The 11075-nt window shown below is 42.5% G+C and overlaps 1 pseudogene; it reads right to left on the bottom strand.

Annotated features, from left to right (window-relative positions):
• Nucleotides 1–779: 779 nt before the first annotated feature.
• On the bottom strand, nt 780–1622 carry LOC120993495 (annotated as a pseudogene).
• Between the last annotated feature and the right edge of the window lie 9453 nt (nt 1623–11075).

Here is an 11075-nt window from a genome sequence, read left to right as displayed (position 1 = left end):
CTTTGTGAGGCTTACATAATAGAAACCACCCAAAAATGACCCCATTTTAGAAACTACACCCCTCAAGGTATTCAAAACTGATTTTACTAACTTTGTTAACCCTTTAGGTGTTCCACAAGAATTAATGGAAAATGGAGATGAAATTTCAGAATTTTACTTTTTTGGCAGATTTTCCATTTGAATCCATTTTTTCCAGTAACAAAGCAAGGGTGAACAGCCAAACAAAACTCAATATTTATTTCCCTGATTCTGTAGTTTACAGAAACACCCCATTTGTGATTGTAAACTGCTGTACGGGCACACGGCAGGGCGCAGAAGGAAAGGACTGCCGTGTGGTTTTTAGAAGGCAGATATTGCTGGACTGGTTTTTTGACACCATGTCCCATTTGAAGCTCTCCTGATGCACCCCTAGAGTAGAAACTCCAAAAAAGTTACCCCATTTTGGAAACTACAGGATAAGGTGGCAGTTTTGTTGGTACTATTTTAGGGTACATATGATTTTTTGTTGCTCTATATTACACTTTTTGTGAGGCAAGGTAACAAAAAATAGCTGTTTTGGCACCGTTTTTATTTTTTGTTATTCACAATGTTCATCTGACAGGTTAGATCATGTGGTATTTTTATAGAGCAGGTTGTTTTTGAAAAAAAAAATTTTTTAGTGTCTCCACATTCTGAAAGCCGTATTTTTTTTTTTTTTTGGGCGACTATCTTATGTATGGGATCATTTTTTTAAATATAAGATGATGGTTTGATTGGTACTATTGTGGGGTGCATATGACTTTTTGTGGAATAATCTTTATTTCCAGACGTGTTCAGTTAAACAAGGCTGTAAAAGCAGGGTCTGCATGAGAGCAGGTACTGAAGCAGAGCTGCTACATATTGAACATTTTTCAATGAACCCATCTTAAATCTCATTAAGTGGAAACGGGGGAAAAAAAAAATAATTAACACAAATAGGCAAGTGACAATATAAAATAGCAGCTCTGTCCATCTGTTCAGAGTCAAGTTCCTCAGTGGTTTTCAGTTTAGACAGATTCGTTCTTAAAAGCTTCGTCAAAGTTCTCAACCAGTTCTGGAACTTCATCATCCTCCTCTTCCTCCCCAGTAGCAAGTGGTGCTTTCCCGTCCACAGATTGTTTTGGCAAGGCCTCCGCAAGTCTCCGCAGGCTGGTGAGGCTAGCTGCTCCAAGCTGGTTCAGGATGCTATATCTCTGTGAGCTGCTTGGTCTCAGCATGACCTGTAATGGTGAAGGTGTTGGCAGCTAAGGAAGCCTGAACTTTAGGATTATTGAAGTGGATAACTGTTCCTTGGTTTGTAAACATGTTTACTTCTTCAATGCCAGAGATGTTATTCACACCCAGCTTCTTCAGTTAGAACTGTAGTTTTTTGTCATCAGCAGTAGCTGTTCTGTGGATGAGCTTCTTCTTTCTTCGCGCTGTTCCCTTTCCACCAATGCGGACTTGTGCTTGAAGCTTTGCTAACTTTTCTTGATTCATGATACTTTCTTTCATCTTCTGCAGCCGGCAGGAGGGTGTGTGTGTGGGGAGTACTGCGGATTTAAAGGCCTCCAGAGAGCGGCGGCACCGGGCAGGCACACACGCGGGGAGCAAGACGGAAGCCAAGAGCGTGCGTATGACTTATTGATCGCTTGGTATTACCCTTTTTGTGATGTAAGGTGACAAAAAATGTCTTTTTTGACACACTTGTTATATATATATTTTTTTTACGGTGTTCACCTGAGGGGTTAGGTCATGTGATATTTTTATACAGCAGGTTCTTACGGATGCGGAGATACCTAATATGTCTACTTAAAAAAAATTTTTTTACACAATAATATCATTTTTGAAACAAAAAAAAAAAATCATTTTAGTGTCTCCATAGTCTGAGAGCCATAGTTTTTTTTATTTTTTGGGCGATTGTATTACGTAGGGTATAATTTTTGCGGGATGAGATGCCGTTTGATTGGCACTATTTTGGGGTGCATATGACTTTTTGATTGCTTGCTATTACACTTTTTCTGATGTAAGGTGTCAAAAATGGCTTTTTTAACCCCTTAAGGACTTAGGACGTATCGGTACGGCATGGGTCCCGAGTCCTTAAGGACCCATGACGTACCGGTACGTCATGAGTTTAAAATAGGATTGCGGCGCCCCGGGGGTTAATCGGAACGGGATGCCGGCTGAAATCATTCAGCCGGCATCCTGTAACAACGCCAGGGGGGGTCATGTGACCCCCCCGTATCGGTGATCGCATCAAACCGCAGGTCAATTCAGACCTGCGGTTTGCTGCATTTTTAGCCGATTCTGATCTTTAAAACGCCCGAAATTAAGTTTTATTAACCCCCCCTGCACCCCTGAATGATATTATGTGGGCGGGTGGTGCAGGGGGGGTGATGCGATGTCAGCCGTTTAACCCTTTCCATACAGCGGTCCGTACGGACCGCTGTATGGAAAAGGTTAACAGCTCAGGAAGCTCCCTCCCTCTCCCATCGGGGGGCTGCTTTGCCTTTGCAGCCCCCTGATGGGAGAGGGAGAGAGCTCCCAGACAGCCCCCCGACACCCCCGTCCTTACCCTTCCCCGTCTGCTCAGTTCTGATCACTACTGAGCAGATGGGGAAGGTTCCCATGGCAACAGGACGCCTCTCAGGCGTCCTGCTGTCCATGGTGCTGAACAGATCTGTGCTAAAAGGCATAGATCTGTTCAGACAAGTGTAAAATACAGTACAGTTCAATATATATTGTACTGTACTGTATTATACAGACATCAGACCCACTGGATCTTCAAGAACCAAGTGGGACTGGGTCAAAAAAAAGTAAAAAAAAAGTGAAAAAAGTTAAGATAAAAAAAAACCACATTGAATAAAAAAATAAAATAAAAATACACTACACATATTAGGTATCGCCGCGTCCGTAATGACCTGATCTATAAAACGGTCATGTTACTTTCCCCGCACGGTAAACGCCATAAAAATAAAAAAATAAAAACTATGAGAAATTTGAAATTTTGCCCACCTTACTTCCCAAAAAAAGTAATAAAAGTGATCAAAAAAGTCGCATGTACGCCAAAATAGTACCAATCAAACCGTCATCTCATCCCGCAAAAATCATACCCTACCCAAGATAATCGCCCAAAAACTGAAAAAACTATGGCTCTTAGACTATGGAAACACTAAAACATGATTTTTTTTGTTTCAAAAATGAAATCATTGTGTAAAACTTAAATAAATAAAAAAAAGTATACATATTAGGTATCGACGCGTCCGTATCGACCGGCTATATAAAAATATCACATGACCTAACCCCTCAGGTGACCACCGTAAAAAATAAAAATAAAAACTGTGTAAAAAAAGCAATTTTTTGTCATCTTACGTCACAAAAAGTGTAATAGCAAGCGATCAAAAAGTCATATGCACCCCAAAATAGTGCCAATCAAATCGTCATCTCATCAAGCAAAAAATGAGACCCTACTTAAGATAATCGCCCAAAAACTGAAAAAACTATGGCTCTTAGACTATGGAGACACTAAAACATTTTTTTTGTTTTAAAAATGAAATCATTGTGTAAAACTTACATAAATAAAAAAAATTGTATACATATTAGGTATCGCCGCGTCCGTGACAACCTGCTCTATAAAATTATCACATGTTCTAACCTGTCAGATGAATGTTGTAAATAACAAAAAATAAAAACGTGCCAAAAAATCTATTTCTTGTTACCTTGCCGCACAAAAAAGTGTAATATAGAGCAACCAAAAATCATATGTACCCTAAACTAGTACCAACAAAACTGCCACCCTATCCCGTAGTTTCTAAAATGGGGTCACTTTTTTGGAGTTTCTACTCTAGGGGTGCATCAGGGGGGCTTCAAATGGGACATGGTGTCAAAATAACCAGTCCAGCTAAATCTGCCTTCCAAAAACCGTATGGCATTCCTTTCCTTCTGCGCCCTGCCATGTGCCCGTACAGCAGTTTACGACCACATATGGGGTGTTTCTGTAAACTACAGAATCAGGGCCATAAATAATGAGTTTTGTTTGGCTGTTAACCCTTGCTTTGTAACTGGAAAAAAAATATTAAAATGGAAAATCTGCCAAAAAAGTGAAATTTTGAAATTGTATCTCTATTTTCCATTAAATCTTGTGCGACACCTAAAGGGTTAACAAAGTTTGTAAAATCAGTTTTGAATACCTTGAGGGGTGTAGTTTCTTAGATGGGGTCACTTTTATGGAGTTTCTACTCTAGGGGTGCATCAGGGGGGCTTCAAATGGGACATGGTGTCAAAAAACCAGTCCAGCAAAATCTGGCTTCCAAAAACCATACGGTGCACCTTTCCCTCTACGCCCTGCCGTGTGCCCGTACAGCAGTTTACGGCCACATATGGGGTGTTTCTGTAAACGGCAGAGTCAGGGCAATAAAGATACAGTCTTGTTTGGCTGTTAACCCTTGCATTGTTAGTGGAAAAAATGGGTTAAAATGGAAAATTAGGCAAAAAAATGAAATTCTTAAATTTCATCCCCATTTGCCAATAACTCTTGTGCAACACCTAAAGGGTTAACAAAGTTTGTATCAGTTTTGAATACCTTGAGGGGTGTAGTTTATAGAATGGGGTCATTTTTGGGTGGTTTCTATTATGTAAGCCTCGCAAAGTGACTTCAGACCTGAACTGGTCACTAAAAATTGGGTTTTTGTAAATTTCTGAAAAATTTCAAGATTTGCTTCTAAACTTCTAAGCCTTGTAACATCCCCAAAAAATAAAATATCATTCCCAAAATGCTACAAACATGAAGTAGACATATGGGGAATGTAAAGTCATCACAATTTTTGGGGGTATTACTATGTATTACAGAAGTAGAGAAACAGAAACTTTGAAATTTGCAAATTTTTCAAAATTTTTGGTAAATATGGTATTTTTTTATGCAAAAAAATTAACTTTTTTGACCCAATTTTAGCAGTGTCATGAAGTACAATATGTGACGAAAAAACAATCTCAGAACGGCCTGGATAAGTCAAAGCATTTTAAAGTTATCAGCACTTAAAGTGACACTGGTCAGATTTGCAAAAAATGGCCAAGTCCTTAAGGTGAAATAGGGCTGAGTCCTTAAGGGGTTAACACCGTTAGGTCATGTGATATTTTTATACAGAAGGTTTGTCACCGCCAGTTCTGTGAGAAGGTCTGTTAGACGTTCTTCTCTACCTCTTGCATGACGTTCTTTGTTTTGGTTTCACTTTGTCATCTCCTTTCCTTCTCCCAGCTGTCACCTATTTACACTAATTGTCTCCCTTTATATTCCCTCCCATACTGCCTCACTTTGTGGTTTATACTTCTTCCTGGATGAGTTGTTCACTGCTGGAGCCTGCTACTGCTGATTCCTCATATAAGTCTTTTTCCTTTATTAGTGTTTACTTGCTGGCTTGACTCTAGGTGACCCTGACTCTGTCCGTATTAAGTGCAGGGAGCCGGTGGTTGTGTCCCCTCACTATTATAGGGTTTTCAGGTGTCACACAGTATAAGGTACGTGGGCATGCAATCGTCTACCATAAAGACCTTTGCATGGGCATAGCAGTCAGAGAGAGCTCTAGGGGATTTATAGGGCTCACCCATATGCTCCTTAGTTTGTGATCAAGCCAGTCGGATGTTTATTTATAAGTTCCAGCTTTCTGCAACACCATCTGTGACCTTATAAACCGCCATAACCGTCTTAACCATGGATCCGGTTTCAGCCCTGATTGACCGCATGCCAGGTCTGTCGCTGGAGGTAGCAGATCTCCGTAAAACTGTGTCTCAGTTTCAGGTGACCGGTTCTGCGGGCGTTCATGGAGTTTGTTCCGAGCCTAAGATCTCGCTTCCGGATATGTTCTCCGTTGGGTAGTGAGAAGGGTTTGTTTCTGTTGTGGGCGTATAAATCATTTGGCTAATGTTTGCCCCTCTAGGAGATTCATGGAGTTTTCTGAGGGTAATAAAAGAAAAACAAAAAGAAAAAAAACCTCTAAAAACTTTCAATTTGCTACTATTGGCAAGGTTAATGCAGAAATTGAAGGTTTGCCGTTTACTTGTAGTTCCCGTTTTCTCCTACCTGCCAGGGTGGCGCTAGACTGCAAGAACATTGTTTGTGAGATTTTTGTAGATAGTGGAGCAGCTGTCAATCTCATTGATAATCAATTTGCAACAATGCATGGTTTCCAGGTATGCACTTTGGAAAAGGATATACCTGTTTTTGCTATCGATTCCGCTCCACTTTCTCAAAGAAAGGGCATAGTTCACAATATCCGTTTGACTGTGGGTGACGCTCATGTTGAGGATATGTCATGTTTCGTCTTAAGCGGATTACCTACTCCTCTAGTGTTGGGGCTACCCTGGCTCAGTAAACATAACCCCACCATTGATTGGCATGCAAGGCAAATAAATGGTTGGAGTGAGTTTTGCAGAGAGAATTGCCTCACGGCGTCTCTGTCAGAGGTTTCTACCAAGACTGTGCCATCTTTTCTCTCTGAATTTTCGGATGTGTTTTCCGAGAGTGGTGTCCAGGAGTTGCCCCCGCACCTGGAATACGACTGCCCTATTAATCTCATCCCAGGCGCCAAACTGCCAAAATCACGTTTATACAATCTCTCCCAACCTGAAAGAGTCGCTATGCGTACTTATATCTCTGAGAGCCTGAGAAAGGGACACATCCAACCCTCAAAGTCACCTGTTGCCGCTGTTTTTTTTTTTGTTAAGAAAAAAGATCGTTCTTTAAGACCTTGTCTGGATTTCAGGGGGCTGAACCGTATCACGATTCGTGACCCATATCTGCTTCCTCTGATCCCGGACCTGTTTAACCAGATTGTTGGGGCTAAGGTTTTTTCTAAGTTGGATTTAAGAGGGGCATACAACCTAGTCAGGGTCAGGGAAGGGGACGAATGGAAGACGGCCTTCAATACCCCTGAGGGTCATTTCGAGAATTTGGTTATGCCCTTTGGTTTGATGAATGCTCCGGCCGTCTTCCAACATTTTGTGAACAGCATTTTTTACCATTTAATGGGGAAATTTGTACTGGTGTATCTAGATGACATTTTGATTTTTTCTCCTGATTTCAAGACTCATCGAGACCACCTATGTCAGGTCTTGCTGATCCTGCGGGATAATAAATTGTACGCTAAACTGGAAAAATTTGTGTTTGCGGTTCCGGAGATTCAATTTCTTGGTTTTCTTCTCTCCGCTTCTGGTTTTCGGATGGACCCTGAGAAGGTCAGCGCTGTGCTTGATTGGGAGCTTCCTGAGAATCAGAAGGCGGTGATGCGGTTTTTGGGTTTTGGCAATTATTACAGAAAGTTCATTTTGAATTATTCCTCTGTTTTTAAGCCACTCACTGATATGACTAAAAAGGGGGTCGATTTTTCTTCGTGGTCGTTAGATGCGCTTAAAGCCTTTTCTACTATCAAAGAGAGTTTTGCTTCCGCTCCCATTTTGGTACAACCTGATGTCTCTCTACCTTTTATTGTTGAGGTGGACGCTTCTGAGGTGGGTGCGGTCTTATCTCAGGGTCCCTCTCCTGCCAAATGGCGACCGTGTGCCTTTTTCTCAAGGAAACTCTCCTCTGCAGAGAGAAATTACGATGTGGGAGATAGGCAGTTTTTGGCCATCAAATTAGCTTTTGAGGAATGGCGCCATTGGTTAGAGGGAGCCAGACACCCTATTACCGTGTTTACAGACCATAAGAATCTGGCCTACTTGGAATCGGCCAAGCGTCTGAACCAGAGACAGGCCAGATGGTCTTTGTTCTTTTCTAGGTTTAATTTTGTTGTTACGTTCCTCCCTGGGGTTAAAAATGTGAAGGCGGATGCCCTGTCACGTTGTTTTCCGGCGGGGAACTTTGAAGACCCGGGTCCCATTTTGGCTGAAGGGGTGGTCGTCTCTGCTCTTTATCCTGATTTGGCGGAAGAGGTTCAGGCAGCCCAGGCAGAGGCTCCTGATCTTTGTCCCCCTGGGAGGTTGTTTGTGCCTCTCGCTTTACGACACAAGGTTTTTAAGGAGCACCACGATACTGTCCTTGCTGGGCACCTGGGGAGTAGAGCCACAGTGGATCTCATTGCTCAGAGATTCTGGTGGCCGGCTCTTCGTAAGACGGTTGAGGGTTTTGTGGCAGCCTGCGAGACCTGCGCTCGTGCCAAGGTCCCTCATTCACGGCCATCGGGTTCTCTCCTCCCGTTACCCATTCCTTCCCGTCCTTGGACGCATCTGTCCATGGACTTCATTACGGACCTGCCTCGTTTCTCGGGGAAGACTGTGATTCTGGTAGTAGTGGACCGTTTTAGCAAAATGGCGCATTTTATTCCCTTTCCTGGGTTACCCAATGCTAAGACGCTGGCGCAAGCATTTGTTGATCACATTGTTAAATTGCATGGCATTCCTTCAGACATCGTTTCTGATAGGGGCATGCAATTTGTTTCCAGATTATGGAAGGCCTTCTGTTCTCGCTTGGGGGTTCGGTTGTCATTCTCTTCTGCTTTTCACCCGCAGTCGAATGGTCAGACCGAACGCGTCAATCAGAATCTGGAGACATATCTGCGCTGTTTTGTGGCGGAGAATCAGGACGATTGGTGTTCTTTTTTGTCCCTTGCTGAGTTTGCTTTAAATAACCGTCGCCAGGAGTCCTCTGATAAGTCACCATTTTTTGGTGCATATGGGTTTCATCCGAAGTTTGGGACATTCTCTGGAGAGGGGTCTTCTGGTTTACCTGATGAGGAGAGATTTTTCTCGTCTTTGTCATTTATTTGGCAAAAGATTCAGGGTAATCTGAAGAGGATGTGTGAGAGATATAAGCGTGTGGCGGATAAGAGACGTGTGCCTGGTCCGGACCTGAATGTGGGTGATTTGGTGTGGTTGTCTACAAAGAATATCAAACTGAAGGTTCCCTCCTGGAAGTTGGGTCCTAAGTTTATTGGGCCTTACAAGATCTTGTCCGTCATCAATCCCGTTGCCTTCCGTCTTGATCTTCCTCAGACTTGGAAGATCCATAATGTTTTTCACAGGTCCCTATTAAAACCTTATGTCCAACCCACTGTACCCTCCTCTTTGCCTCCTCATTCGATTGTTGTTGATGGTAATCTTGAATTTCAGGTCTCTAGGATTGTGGATTCTCGCATTATCCGCGGTTCTCTCCAGTACCTCGTTCATTGGGAGGGTTATGGTCCTGAGGAGAGGATGTGGGTCCCAGTGGCGGACATTAAGGCCACTCGTCTCATCAGTGCTTTCCATAGGTCTCATCCTGAGAAGGTGGGCTCTGAGTGTCCGGAGTCCACCCGTAGAGGGAGGGGTACTGTCACCACCAGTTCTGTGAGAAGGTCTGTTAGACGTTCTTCTCTACCTCTTGCATGACGTTCTTTGTTTTGGTTTCACTTTGTCATCTCCTTTCTTTCTCCCAGCTCTCACTTATTTACATTAATTGTCTCCCTTTATATTCCCTCCCATACTGCCTCACTTTGCGGTTTATACTTCTTCCTGGATGAGTTGTTCACTGCTGGAGCCTGCTACTGCTGATTCCTCAGATAAGTCTTTTTCCTTTATTTGTGTTTCCTTGCTGGCTTGACTCTAGGTGACCCTGACTCCGTCCGTATTAAGTGCAGGGAGCCGGTGGTCGTGTCCCCTCACTATTATAGGGTTTTCAGGTGTCACACAGTATAAGGTACGTGGGCATGCAATCGTCTACCATAAAGACCTTTGCATGGGCATAGCAGTCAGGGAGAGCTCTAGGGGTTTTATAGGGCTCACCCATATGCTCCTTAGTTTGTGATCAAGCCAGTCTGATGTTTATTTATAAGTTCCAGCTTTCTGCAACACTATCCGTGACAATATTCTTATGGACGCGGCGATACCTAATATGTATACTTTTTTGTTTACTTAAGCTTTACACAATAACAGCATTTTTAAAACAAAAAAAATGATGTTTTAGTGTGTCCATATTCTGAGAGCCATAGTTTTTTAATTTTTTGGGCGATTGTCTTAGGTATGGGCTCATTTTTTGCAGAATGAGGTGACTTATATTGGTTCTATTTTGAGCGGCATACTCCTTTTTGATCGCTTGGTGTTGCACTTTTAGTGATGTAAGGGGACAAAAAATTATAATTTTTTAGTACAGTTTTTATTTAAATTTTTTGACGGTGTTCACCTGAGAGGTCAGGTCATGTGATATTTTTATAGAGCCAGTCACGGACGTGTCAATACCTAATATGTCTACTTTTTTTTTATTTATTTAAGTTTTACACAATAATATCATTTTTGAAACCAACAAAAATCATGCTTTAGTGTCTCTATATTCTGAGAGCCATATTTTTTTTATGTTTAGGGCGATTGTCTCAGGTAGGCTATCATTTTTGCGGGATGAGATGACGGTTTGATTGGCACTATTTTGGGGTGCATATGACTTTTTGATCGCTTGCGATTACACTTTTTGGGATGTAAGGTAACAAAAAAAAGTTTTTTTAGCACGGTTTTTATTTTATATTTTGACGCTGTTCATTTGAGGGGTTAGGTCATGTGATATTTTTATAGAGCCGGTCGATATGTATGCGGCGATACCTAATATGTCTACTCTTCTATTTTTTACAAATTTATTTTACTTTATTTTGGGAAAAAGACCCTTTTTTTTACTTAAAATATTTATTTTTTGTCCCACTCTGGGACTTCAACTTTTGGGGGTCTGATCCCCCTTACAATGCATCACAATACTTCTGTATTGTGATGCATTGGCTGTAAGTGTATTACAGACTGTAATACACTTACAGCCTGTTTGCCTGTGAGATCCAGGGGGCTGGATCTCACAGGCTGTCACGGAAGGCAGCTACGATACCTAAGGAAGGCATCGGGCTGCCTTCCCTGCCATCGGTTTCCCGTCACAGCAGTGCGGGGACCCAATGGTTGCTCTCTCCCTCCCTCCACACATCGCATGTGCCGAGGTCAGCGCTGATCGTGGCACATCAAGGGTTAATGCGCTGGCATTGCTGATTTCACAGATGCCGGTGCATGCAGCAGGGGTCCAGCTATCAGTGACTGCCGGACCCATGCCGCGGATCGAGCGCGCGCATCTTCTGCACCCG

This window comes from Bufo bufo, chromosome 3, assembly GCF_905171765.1.
Source record: "Bufo bufo chromosome 3, aBufBuf1.1, whole genome shotgun sequence".
Taxonomy (NCBI): domain Eukaryota; kingdom Metazoa; phylum Chordata; class Amphibia; order Anura; family Bufonidae; genus Bufo; species Bufo bufo.
This window is presented reverse-complemented; position numbering and strand designations above follow the sequence as displayed.